Consider the following 14,828-nt stretch of genomic DNA (forward strand, 5'->3'; position numbering starts at 1 on the left):
ATTCAATTAGATGCGTATTTTTACATCGACTTTTTAGACGGATTTTGGGTCGATTTTCTCCTTCATATTATTCAATCCTCGGTCGATTATTTATTAGTCCATTTTTAAATCGGTCCAGTAGTTTTTGAGTTAATTCGTTACATACAAAAATACAAATCTTTTGTCTTTATAATATTGGTGTAAAGTGTAGTAAATGAATTACTATATTTTTATGGGTTTTCGTAACTATTTTCTTACTCTCGACAGTTTAAAAGTCAATAGTAAAATGTATTTATTTATTTATTAAGTTTGCTAGCGATTTTTGCATAGTTTTACACATAGAAAAAAACAACTTATTAACTAACATGCTTAGCTTATGCAAAACGTATTAAAGCAAACATTGCTAGCAAAACTTTCATCTATTAATGTTAAAAACAAAATATTTATATTTTGCAATTTAATTATAAATCTAATGTATCCTAATTAAAACAAAAAGAAAATGAAATATGTAATATGTATTTCTTTATCTTAAACTAAGTATATAATCAAAAATTAAAAATAAAAAGAAAAACTAAACAATAAATAGTAAAAAAATCACACTAAAACTAAAACACACAAACATAAACCTATGTCTAGGCTACGTACGAGTATCTAATAAGAAACTTAGTACTTTTTCTATTAAAGCGTGGAAATCCCTTTACGCCACTGGCGAGACTTGAAAACGAGATACACACGAGTGCCGGCGCCGGGCGGCCGAGGGGGAGGGTGTTAAATAGAGGGGGAGAGGGGGGAGGACGTGTTGCACGTATCACTGAGGAGAATAATCCTCTACTCTCCTACACAATAATACGTAACTAGATATTTCGGTATGAATTCCTACCTTAAAAGGAAAAACGATCATGTCTGTCTGTCCGTTTCACAAATAATTAGGATTTCGAAAAAGAAATAGACGGAACCTCTATACGTCCACTTTGTTTTCCATCTGTTTGTCTGTTTATTAAGATCCTTTATTTGCGTATTTATATTGCGTGGAGGTATCGAGTTAAAAAGACATATACCTACTTAGGCCCATAGCCCCATACCATATCATTAACAACCCATATTCGGCTCACTGTGCACCTCTCAGAATGAGCTACCATACCAGGGGCGATGGTCCCTAACAACTCAATTCCTACCGGGTTACCATTTAAAAATCCACGATTTACAAGGACGTAAATAATAATTTAACGTACTCAGCCAAAAGACATTCAGACTAAAAAACCACATGAACGAGTTACCAACTAGAAAATGATGAAGATGGGTGAAGGTCTTTTCTAATACGTATCATCTACGGTTAGTGATAATTCGGGGCTAACTACCCGATGTATCTACTTATGTCATTGTAAGCCGGGTTCAAGTTAGGGATCCTAATAAGGCCGCCGCCCTCCAGTCCCTAGGGCTTACCCAACTGAACTCGGTAATAACACCTTTGTATGATTTACAAACTTTTGTATTAAAGCTTTTCAAGTACTAACTATTGTTCAAAATATCGATGTAATACGAGTAGGTACTACCAAAAGTATAGTTCTACAACAGAGCTTGATAGTTGAAGCCACAGATATAAGAGGTAACTAGATTTATAAAGTGTCAATTCTTTGTATTGAAACCAGCGTACCGGGCGTGGCCTAAATGGCTGTTTAATATTTAGTGAAAAATGAAATATGTCACCCTTACTTTAGAGTTGAATATTATTTATTTCTTTTGTCACAGAACAAAACAAGACTGCTAGAACATGCGCGGACACGCTTGCGATGTTCCGCACACCCGGGTGTACGCCGGCCACGCCCCCTTGCTACTTCTATTGCTAAAAGCGTTATCTCTTCTGTGGTTGAAGCCATATAGTCATTATTTTGTAACCGACTTCAAATACCGCGGTATAGAAATATTGGCTGGTGTGGCTAGTTACCACCCTACTGACAAAGACGTACCGCCAAGCGATTTAGCGTTCCGGTATGATGTCGTGTAGAAACCGAAAGGGGTGTGGATTTTCATCCTCCTCCAAACAAGTTAGCCCGCCTCTATCTTAGATTGTATCATCACTTACCATCAGGTGTGATTGTAGTCAAGGGCTCATATCAGTCGATGGACGTTCACTGCAGGACACTGCAGGACTGCCTTTTGTAGGGGCTTACATTAGGGACCCGTATGTACTCGTATGTATTAATAATATTGTCAGCATAGCATTCTATGTAAGTATTTTCAAACATGGGTGCCAAAATTTATAAATGTTAAAATGTTTGTATGACTATATATTTACCTGTTAAAAGAAATCGAAGTCAGGGTCCCAAAAAAATAGTTGGTTAATAGAATTCCATCTTAGGAAACTGCAAGTTTTGTAGTTTTTGAGATAAGTATGTTTAATTTTTAGCTATTCTTTTATTCTTTTCGATATTTAAGTCGGGAGAGTACATACGAGTATATCTAAATTACTCGCACATTAATATTAACATCTATAACTTAGATTCGAAGTTTTGCTTATTATAGAATTCGATTTTGTTTGTGTCCTCTTTTTCAACTTAATATTTAAAAACTTTACCATGTACTTTTACCATGATCAAATAACGTAACATGCATAACGTTTTCTTCAGACTTCTCAAAACTGCATTGTACACTTACCTGAAACAAAAAAAAATAATAATTAGTACAATTTGCATTATATTTGGTTACCTAGCTCAGTCCAGACTTCGTGGAGCTATAGTGCTTTTCAGATACGGAGACATTTAGTTTCACTCTTAAAATTTTACCGCGATTCACGATAATAGTACATATTCATCATCATCATCATGATCAATCCATATTCGGCTCACTGCTGAGCTCGAGTCTCCTCTCAGAATGAGAGGGGTTAGGCCAATAATCCGCCACGCTGGCCCAATGCGGATTGGCAGACTTCACACACACACAGAGAATTAGGAAAAATTCTCTGGTATGCAGGTTTCCTCACGATGTTTTCCTTCACCGTTTGAGACACGTGATATTTAATTTCTTAAAATGCACACAACTGAAAAGTTGGAGGTGCATGCCCCGGACTAGATTTGAACCCACACCCTCCGTAATCGGAGGCAGAGGTCATATCCACTAGGCTATCACGGCTCAATTGTACATATTATGAATATCATAAGGCAACTGTCACCATACCCATGCTATCTAAAAACACTTTAGTTCAAAAAATGTCAAAGAAATTTTGTTTTATTTTACTATACAGCTATACACTGTACAGTATTTTCTGCGGAAACTTCTGCGCCTAGAGAGAAGTAACTGATATCGTCGGAATCTTTTAAGTGTTTTGCGCTACTTTCGAAGTGCTTTGTACTGGGATTATAGGCTATTGCGGCGTGCCTCAGGATGTTACTTAAAGACTTAGAAAGAAGAGAACTTTTAAAGAATAGAGTTGATCTCTGTACTGTTGGGAATGCCTTGCTATTCCTTTACCCTAAGGTTTTTGGTTTGATGAGAATTAATCGCTTAAATAAAGGAGAAGTCGGAATTTGGGCCCACTCTTCAGAACGATATAAAATCGAAAAATGTACTAAAAATCTTGTATTTTTTACTACATAATTTCATTTGGATCTTAGACGAAATAAAATTGGCCAGCAGGGAAAATAAGCTTTAAAAACGCGTTTTTCACAAATTGACATTGGTTGTCAGCTGTCTTTGAAAATGCGCGCTGTCAATAAGTCGACAAAGCAGAGCAAGAATAATCATTATTCGTTTATTTACAGTGAATAGTTTTAGTAAATAAATCAGTGTTACATAAATTGAAATAATTACCTAATGTGTCTCCATACATTCTCGGGCCCAATTTAAACGATACAAAGCTAAAAATTGGCCATAAATTAAAACATGAAAACGCGCTCTGCTTTTTGAAGGTATGGACAGCGCGCATTTACAAAGACAGCCAAGTTCAATCAGTAAAATACGCATTTGTAAAGCATCCAGTATGAAAGTAATGAAATCAGCTTATTTTTCGTGTTGGCCAATATTATATCGTCTAAGATTCAAATGCAGTAGTCTATTAAAAAATTCAAGATTATTATTACTAAGTACATTTTTACTTTTATATCTTTCTGAATAGTGGGCCCAATTTCTGACTTCTCCTTTAATAGGTCGATAATATTCCGGCAGCGGCTAGCGCAAAACTAACTGAGGCTCGATACGTAATGCACGGCGCCGCACAATCGAAATGTGTTGTTTGCCAACCCCGCGCCGCAGTCAATGACCCTGCTAACGATCGCAACATATTGCGTGCCACACACGGCCCTGCCGCTTGGCGATACATCACTATGTTCAACGATCAATCTTATAACGATTATAGAACTAATGTTAGGGCACTGATCATTAAAAAACATCTTCGGTTCTAAGTGTAACCGACAGTAGGTACTCCGTGCAGATCATTAAAAGAAGAAGAGATATAGCTACAAGTTATTATTAATGCAGCAAGTATCTAAACTATGTTCAGGATAAATTGGTTCTTCTGCAACTCTCTATCAGGCGTTCAGCCACCTGGATGGCTTGTTAATTAGAGCGAGCTAAGCTGTCTGAAGTGATTCAGAAAGCGGAGACCAGCAACAAATAGATGTACGCAATATAATGGCCAAGTGCGAAAAAAACATTATAGCGCCACTCAGAAATCGGAGCATCGTCAGATACTCTGCAATGCTTAATCCTGCTACTGAAACTGAACAATAATTTGCCTATTTTGACAGAAATTCTTGAGCACGAGCAGCAAATTTTAGGTTAATTAACTTAACACAAAAACAAAAAGTAACTTAATGCAAAACATGTAACAATGAGTTGTCGCGTCTAACGGATACATCGTTTTGGAACGAAATATAAAGCACCACAAAGCCTACTTGGCTTGGTTTATGAATATAATTCAATTCAAAATTTTTCTAATAAATCGATTGGAAGGCTGCTAGTATACATCAATGGCTATCAAATTCATCAAGTTTAAAACAGCTCGCGCAAATCACGTGGCTTGTTCGGCGCTCGTGATCGCAGTGTGTAGCGAGTGATAGCAATCTGCGGGTGGATTAAAGGTGGATTCACACTGGTTAGGACGGATCAGAGATGATCAAACATCTACAAACATAAGCTATACTAGCGGCTTATACACTCGTATTGAACTATGAGTATATTGTCGCGTAAACCAACGAACGTACTGTGCTAAACACATAACTCTATAGTAACATGTATTGAGCTATCCTTCAATGCGATATTCTACCTATAATTTCACAGGCAATGTTAGTTTTCATACTGAAGCGATGCTGCTTAGTGGTAAAACTTTCTCGGGTACTTTCCCGATATAACAGAAAACCAACGAACAGCCAAGAAGCATTTTTAGTTGGACCACAAAAAATACTTTGAATCATTGATATTTTATACTAGAGATAGGGCTGGTGAATCAAAACTGAGGCGGATAAATGTGCATAATTGTCTTGATTTCATTTAGTCGTTATTTTTTAACATTTAGTAAAAGTTATTTAAGCGCATACATAATACCTACCTAAATATTGTCTACAATGTAGAACTATGTATTCAGGAAATTTAAAAAGATAAATATATATTGTAAGTAAACCCAAAATTGTGCATATGTGCGCTCAGTGGTGTAGCTAAATTCGGGTCACTTTTTACGGTGATTTTGTAGGCACGTAACATATCTATAATATAAAATAATCATTGCTTTGAACAGTCAAACTGAGTTAGACGTTGGAACTATAAAGCTATAATACAAAAGTTTAGTTCGGAAGGTTTAAAACTGAAATAATTTTTCAAGAGCTCGTGAACGCGGACAGTGTTAATATTTTGAAACGGTTTACAAGGAAATGCACTTGGAACAAAAGCGCGGTACTTTCGACCCGCCTGCAACAAGCTTTCGTTTTTACCGAATTACTCGTACAACTATTTTTGAGTGAATTGCTTTAAGGGATGGGATTTTTCTGTGTTATTTTTTAAAATAATACTGTGAGATGATGACAATAAACAAAATAATACCTACCTTGCTTCGTACCTACTGCGTTTGTTGTGGGCTTCTTCGCTCACATAGGTCTAAACCTTCGAAGATATCAAACACAGCTCTAGTTCTATCTACTACAAATAATAATAATAGTTTTTTGTGACCAAGATTCAATTATGTACTGTTTGATTTTAACACATAAATATCTCATTATTAATCCGTTAGAAGACCTAATGAAGGACAAGAAAAATACCGGGTTATAACTGAATACTGTATGAGAAACAAAAGTTTTTTGTTAAGCCGAGGACCCAAACTCCAGACATAATGATTCGTAGCAAACAATAAATATATAATTAAAGATTAGGTGTCTGTCTGTAAAAAAACTTATTTTTTTTTTATTAAATATTATTTCATATTGTAAGTATATAATATTTGGTTAACGGGGAGCCATTGGATGTATGTGGCGTTTGGAAGTCTATATCCAGCAGTGGATGTTCCTCGGCTGATTATTATGTTGATGATGACGACGACGAGGATGATGATCATGATTATAATAATGATCGATATTCTGCCTATAATATTTTTCAGACTGAAGCGATGCTGTTTAGTGGTAAAACTTACTCTGTTACGACGAACAACTAACGAACAACCATGATGATGACGACGACGGGGATGATGATGATGATGGTTATAATAATAATGATGATGATTAACCACTGTAACAACAAGCAACCAATTGTTTCAAATGTATAAAGGCCAAGGCCGTAGTAGTGGATACTAGTCTTAATAAAGGAAAAGTCTTTGTACTGTCTCACCCAAAGAGTCATTGAGTCAGTCTTATTTGACTTAAGGCTTAGCTCAAATTGAAGGCTTAACGCCGTAGGCACAAGTTCGTGTCGCTCGTCTAGGCACACAAAGTAAAGTAAACTCTGCCCTAGACAACCACTGACAACTTAATGCAAATCCCGCGCTATTTAGGTCGACCAGTACTAGTATCTGGTAACTGTATAGTTGACTTGAACACGTGTTTTTTTATTACCCGTTTCAGCCCCGTAGTTTCCGTTCCCGTGAGAAAACAAGGATGAAATATAGCCTATGACACTCACAAATGACGTGGCTTTAAAGTGGTAAAATAATTTTCAAAATCGGTTCAGAAAATCCAGACTACCTTTTAGCCACTAACTTGATCTCTTTATAAAATTAGAATACCCGACAATGTTTGTATGTATGTATTGAAGCCTCAATAGCTCAACGGTAAGAGCGGTCGGACTCATCACCGAAGGGTGGTGGTTCGATTCCCGCCCTGTTGGTCTATTGTTGTACCCACTTCTAGCACAGCCTTCCCGACTAGTTAGAGGGTAATTGGAATATTGATCATATTATAAAAATATATGGCAAATATTATTTATTAAAAAAAAATGTCGACCAAGTAAAAGGAATTATTTCTTTTACTTAACTAAACTCTGTACATTGCTTTCCTTTATGCATGATTGTGGTCAAGCACAAGCCTATTGTTCATAAAAAGAAACGAAAATCCTGTACTAAGACTTGGCACAACAATACTTCTGTGGCCTAGGTTGATCCTAGGACTGAGAACTAGGACTTCGCTTTAAATCTGATAGCTTTTTGAAACTATTGAAAATATACTATTAAGCCAAAACTATAAGCTCATAAAAAAAGAAAAACCTGCGTTGAGAATTGGCACAACAATAGTCTTGTGGGCTAGGATCAAAACTAGAACTTCGCCTTAAGTCCGATAGCTTATCAGCGAAGCTAATGAGAATACACTACCCCAATGGAGCCAAACCTGTCTGTTCAGCAAAATCGAGCACTTTTTAAACCTAGCCCGATAACATGTCAAAGGCAGATTACAAAATCACTTTCCATCAGTTAGCAACACAGTCAAGAGCTTACCTACTCATCCTTAAAAAAACATTTTCGTTTAAAAAAAGCGAGCAGTTGGAGGATCCAGCAATTAAAGTCAATATTCGAAGTGGCGGGCATTTCGCCCGAGTTGCCAGGCTATTGGCACTGGCAGATACCGGTTGACCTAGAAAAGCGGAAATTTGCATACCGCGCTATCGGCTGGATAGATTGCCGTACACAGCACGCCGCAATTATAGGTAAGAATTTCATTTGAACTTTGTTTATCGGCCCACGCAATATGAGGTCTCATTACCTGTCAGCAAAAACCTCCAGTACCTATCAGTAATATCAACCTATTTTAATTACTCAATTCAAGGTCAGGCCTCTCTATATGGACCTTAGACCCATAATAACGTTTCGATTATTTGATGATAACTGTACGAAACAACATGCATCCACATGTCTAATTCGCACAGCAAAAATTTGGAATGCCCTTCCGGCGTTTTGTATTTCCTGACACTTAGAATTTCAACACTTTCAAAGCAAGAGTGAATAGGCATCTTCTAGGTAATTTAGGCTGCATTAATGCCTTCTATCAGGCCTAATTGTAGTCAAACGTAAGCCTATATTGCTTAAAAAAAATAAAAATAACTGTCAGATGTAAGTGATAATTTACCGTAACCGATTGCTTAACGAGCTCGTGACACACACAGGTGTACCACCACCGACTGACCAGATATAATTGTTGTTGTTAAGTGCTTCTTCATTACTGAATGACGGCGGTCAGTTTTCTAAATTTTGCTAAACTTTGCGGCAAAGTTCTTTCGACTGTTTTCATGCCAGTCCACTCTCTTATGTTTCGTAGCCAGGACTTCTTCCTACTCCTCTTTTGCCGGCAATCTTGCTCATCATAATTGTTTGAAGCAAACGGTATATATAGTCGCACCCTATACCAGAAGGCAAGATACAAATTAACAGGCATACCGCTATCGCCGATATTGGCGCTACATAGCATGCAATTATTGGTTATACACAAGAATTTCAGTTCGTAGTCAACACACGTTATATAAGATCTTAGGCAGCATGAATACCTGACGTAACGTCAGCAAAAATCAATAGTATTCGTTATGTGTAAGTAGATACCACATTTGAATAGTCTCAAATTTGGTCGCAGTGCTTCAGTGTAAATAAACTTTCATAGCATTAAGCCATTTCGACTCGCAAGTTCTGTAGGCATACAATACAAACGGCAGATAATTGATTTAGGATAACCCCCCTTTGTACTGAAACTCACGTGCCAACTAAATTACATTTGTCTTCAACACCCGGATCTAAGGGAAACGTATAGTGACAGTATCGCTTCGATGCTACTAATATGTACGCCTACCAGCAGAATAGCAAAACACAACTGTTAGGTAATACTCCATTTATAAAAAACGTAAGAAACAGATTAATTTGACATCCGTGTGAGAGATGATGGCCGAGTGCCGTGGGTAGTAAGCCTACCTTCTGCATCAAGGCGAAGGGTTTGATTTCCGTAACTGGGAATAGTTCTGTGATGAGCACGGATGGTTTCTGATGATGTGTCTGGGTGGAGATACGAGAGGTTATTACATTTACAGGTATTATCTATTCTTGTATATTCATCGGCTATTATGCGCAAAACACAGCGCTTCCTTTAGGACCAGATAAAGATGTGTGTATTGTCCAAATATGATTTTTTATATTTATTCTCGTTACCTGTCCTACATCCTTAAGTTCTGGGTCCGGTATTTTTTCTAGTCAGTGCAATATCTCAGCCTGGAGATAGAAAGAAGGTGTTCGGAGGGCAGTTAAACCGTTGGTCTTGATCATTATCATCACATCGGACAGTGATTGTTAAATAGTCAAATATATCGCCTAAGGCCGCGAATTTGGATTCTCTCTCCTATTTAGCGCTAGATTTAGGTGCACAAAGTTTACAACACCGATGCAACGTCGCCTGACTATCGGTCTTTTACCGGATATACTTTGGAGAGTCTGCACATGAACTTTCTAGTTCCTCCATCCCCATTCTGCCATAGAACAGCACGACGTCGTGAAAAATAGCATCCCTTTGTTATGGACGTCAACCCGCACGAAACGTTTTACATCAGCGATTCTAATTAGATGTAGAGCGCCCTTTCGGCGTCTGTGTTTCCTGACACGTACAATAGTGCAATACCTTCTAGGCAAGAGTGAGCAGGCATCTTCTAGGCAAGAATATCTTAGACCTCATTATTGCTTTCCAGCAGGCATAATTTTAGTCAAGCGCAAGAAAATTCAACATAAAACAGACTACACGTCAGCCGGTCACAATTAAATGTAAAAAGTACGCAAGTACCTACCTATAATTGAAACCAGGAAATGGTACTAATAATAGGATAAAGTAAATAAAATGTTATACAAATGTCTAAAACATCGACCTGCGACCCTAACGTCATTAGGTATTACCAACGCATGATGTTTGTCATTCATCAAGCTAATACAATATTTAGCGCGGTCATCTCCGGACCGCGTCAGTAATCCACTCCAACCCCTCGCTTCATCCCCTCACATTCATTTGACTCACCCCTCTAGAGGACATTAAGTTCGATGACTAGTGTATGACTCACGCGTTCCATGTTACCTACAGTATTCTATTCTTTTATTTATTTACTAGTTTTATATTCACGTAAAGTATTCAAGTAAAAAATTCACGGCTCCGCTAGCCGTGAATTTGTTTGTTGATTCCATTGTTGATTTGATGTTTTAGAATTTAAACTATCGTAAGTGTTATTCATATTAACTGATTATGAAACACGGCTTAAACTCATGTGATTTTAGGTCGGAGTATGCTCGACTAGTTCCGATCCCATACGGGGCCTTTAGTCAAGAGCTGGTTCTTGTAACGCGGCACGATCTAAAAAACTACGAAGCGGCGGCGCGACGCGCAGCTGCTCGGATCGCACGCTGGGAGAGGGGTTGAGTGGTGGGGAGTGAAGGTTCCGTTACACTCTCTGACGGTTTATTAATGTCATCTTCATTAGACTCGTCTTCTTGTAAGCAAACCGAACTAACGCTAGCCAGCTCATGACTAAGAGCGTTGTATGGGTTCGAAACTAGTCGGGCATACTCCGACCTAATATCACGTGAGTTTTAGCCGTGTTTCATAAACAATTGATTTGATGTTTATTTTAATACGTTGTTAATAAATACCAAAATAGTGAATAGTCCAGCAGTGCAGTCCATAATCTATAAATCTTTGCACTATTGTAGTCGTGGTATCCAATCCTAACACAAATGTTTCGCTTAGTTGGACAATGGACCGATATAATAATACAGATAATAAAAAACGACAAAATTATATATTCATGTATGTACTAAGCAAACATAATTCAGCTAGTAGCTACTGTATAATGAAGTTCAGAAGAAAATTCTTGGTAATTTTCTTTAACTTTAATAATAAATTCTCGTGGTGCAAACGCTTTTCAAATGTCACATTAAGGTCCATTAGAGTTGTGAAATAAATATTTATCGCCCGTTTTATTTACGCGTTAATTTATTTTATGTGGTTTTCTTTAATTTAGATGCTTTTATTTATTCGTTTAAGTTGGTCTGGGACTTTCTTCATAAATACGTTTACTCTGCTAGATTTCAACGGAACAAAATGGACTACACAGTAGTACATACTAGGTACACATAATGTAGGGACAAAATATGTGGGGATGATTCCAACGGGAGGAGATCGAACCACCACCTCTCAGTGATGGGTCCGGCGTCTTTAGCACTGAGCTATTGAGGCTTTTTGTCAGTCTGCTGCTTTGTTACGGTAACAAATCAAAACTACTAACTACATATTTATTCAGGGTATATACTAGTAATACGAACAAATATTAATAAATCAAATACCTTGCTCACGAGATTATTTCCATGTGGAATTTTGAGTCAACTATTATTGTTCCGATGGTTGTTTCAGTCAATGGTCTTATAGCGAAAAGCTTTGACCAAAACTTAAGAAGCTTTCACTTAACTGTTGGATTAAGAGTCGGATACAGAAGGCAGTGATTCTTGACGCGGCGCGTATTGTGAGGAGGTTCCTCACTCTGGAGCTCTGACCACCGGTTGCTGGGGCACTCAAATGTCCCGCAGCGGGAGGGTTAAAGTTTTTAATAGTATTTTGTATATTTTGTATGTATAAAATTGTTAAAAATTAAAAAAAAGGTTAAATAAATAAATGAGAGTAATCAAATAAATTAAATTAATAATAAAAATTAAGTAAATAAACAGGAACAATCCACATTAGCTCAAAAATACCGAAAATTCCTTTCGTAACGAAACGCGAACCGAAAAGTCCTTGAAAATATGACCGGTTATGAAACAGCTGAAAACTACTACGTCAACACTCTCCTTGACATTCTTACGATTCTTACTGGGCAGGTACTTAAATTGTACCGTTTTACGTAACATAACATACATGTGGGCCTTATTTCTTTTAAACTTGGGTTTTTAGGGTTCCTTACCTCAAATGAAAAATGAAAACCACGGGTCTATACCTCAGAAGACAAAAATTTTTAAGATTCCGCACTTCAAAAGCAATTAAAATATTCGTATAGGACCATTTTTATAGTCAGTATATCTGTCTGTCTTGGAAAGGCGTGGAGAAATAGAGTTGAAATTAAAAGCATCTATAGTTACTCAAAGCAGGACAGTACCTTAAGACGTGAATTTCTAAGTTAACGTAGAACTATTAAATTTGGTAAGGCAAGTAATATCTTCTTATAGTAGGGAAAAAATCTTGAAACTATACATTTGTTATTGAAACACAAAAAATAAACTAAAGTTTTAATTGAAGGATTGGCGGTCCAAATTTTGAATTTATTTTTGTATTGGATAGAAGCAGGCGTTACTTTGCGGAAGTTCATCATGATTATATAATGATTTATTTATTTTGCTATCATCCGCGAAAAGTCGACGAACCCATGCGACAACGTCACCCAGGTCCGGCAAAATACTCTCTACGTACGTTTCACCCCGAAACCGGAGCATCCTCAGGAGATGTTGACTCTACAACGTGCAATTGCAAAGTTTCGGGGTGAAACGTACGTAGAGAGTATTTTGCCGGACCTGGGTGACGTTGTCGCATGGGTTCGTCGACTTTTTGCGGATGATAGCAAAATAAATAAATCATTATATAATTTATTTTTTAGCGTTGTCATGTAGGGTATCGTTCGAAAGGGGATAAACGGCACAAGCTCATACAGATTTACAATGATTTTTATAATGATTTTGTTTTATGAGGAAATATTATACGGAACCCTCAGTGGGCTTGTCCAGATCCGATTAAATACTGCTTATTTTTATAATGATTTTGTTTTATGTCAAAAAACTATTAGTACGGAACCCTCGGTGGGCTAGTCCGGATCCCATTAAATACTGCTATGCTACTATTTTTAAGATAATATGTTTAAGATTTAATTTAAGTATACAACAGCGTATTTTAATAATTGTTTTTCAAAGTTTTAAATGACCACTTACTAGATTTCAGTGCCATAAATAAACGAAAAGTTAAGGTTAATTATTTTTCTTACTACGTATTTTAATGTGACCATAATTTCTTCAGGGGTCTGAATTTAGCAATCTCGGGGGTACTTCAAGCTTTCAGTCTTCGTTATTATTAATAAGATTTTATAATAATCGTTACCGTTATTGGAAATGGTTCCAAATTGTTACGAACTTGAGGAGTTTCAACAGATGTTATAATGGATTGCTACCTATTTTAATTTATAATCGATTTATATTATAAAGATACTTATAATAACGCTATAATTATAATATAATAGAGCTTTAATTTCATAGCGACAAAGTAGCTATAAATATAGCAATGTAAGTATATAAAAATTTGTATTTTGTAACGTACTTCACATTTCAAGGTAAGATTTGCTATTTGGGCAGAAACACCCTCATACTAAAACCGTCTCGACATATTTGACTATTATTTTTTATTAGATTGAATACAAAGAATAAAAATCAGCGTAAATTCAAAAAGAAAAAAACATTGAATGAAATGGAGAAAAACGAAACTAGTAATTGATCGGGTTTTTACAAATTCGTCAATTTTGGCTACGAAGTACACCAGGGCAATATTTTTTTAATGAAACAATGAATAAAAATATTTTTTTTTTATACAACAAAGGTTTTATGTAATATATAAAAAGATTAACCCTTTCCGAGCGTCACAGTTACAAAGTTTGGTGTTATATCAATATAACACCGCAGTTGTACGTATAACCCGTTGTTTCTCTCTTTTCTTACACACGAAGACATGTATAAATATAAGTACCTACTATACTCAATACGAAACTTACATCACAGCATCAGCAGTCGAAGAACGCAATCCATTCACCACACTAGCCAACACTACACCTCAACCACGTTACGATTGTCGACGTATCGATACGTTATCGATGTCGGACGTCACTGCGTCACCCGGTGAGGCGTCGGCCGTCGACGTGTGGACTGTCGACGCGTAGGGACGTAACTGCGGGTGATACGGCGAGCGGCGCGCATGCGTACACTTGCGTAGGGGATGGATTCGCATAATGGTCTTGTCAAACCTTTCTAGGTTTCCGAATTCCGATAGCGTGTTGAAGGGCCCCCCTTCGCTTGATAGAATTCATGGGTGAACGCCGTTGATATACGAAACCCTTGTAGGCTGCGGCGGTGAAATATGGACGTTTGTAAAACCCCCTAGTCATACATTTCGCAGTCTAGAAGTGATATGAGTTTTGGGGTGACAGACTTTTTTTATAACTTTCACACTGTTACAAAATTTATGCAACTAAGGTTTATTTATGCTGGTAATTAGGTATGTGTTTACTTAAGGAAGTATTCACAAATACTTTTTTTTCGCAAATTTAACCTTTGAATAACTTGAGAAACATTTTTAATAATATACGAAAATTAATTTATTGTTTCACAAGTTCATTAAATA

General features: G+C 36.8%; 1 long non-coding RNA gene across 1 annotated transcript in view; it reads right to left on the reverse strand.

Moving 5' to 3' along the window:
• Positions 1 to 2,281: 2,281 nt before the first annotated feature.
• Positions 2,282 to 14,828, reverse strand: part of LOC128198481 (uncharacterized) — a 108,636-nt gene continuing 96,089 nt past the window's right edge. The window contains exon 3 of the long non-coding RNA XR_008251237.1: positions 2,282 to 2,634. This is a non-coding gene — a long non-coding RNA (uncharacterized LOC128198481). The remainder of the gene's footprint in view (positions 2,635 to 14,828) is intronic.

This window comes from Bicyclus anynana, chromosome 1 (assembly GCF_947172395.1).
Source record: "Bicyclus anynana chromosome 1, ilBicAnyn1.1, whole genome shotgun sequence".
Taxonomy (NCBI): domain Eukaryota; kingdom Metazoa; phylum Arthropoda; class Insecta; order Lepidoptera; family Nymphalidae; genus Bicyclus; species Bicyclus anynana.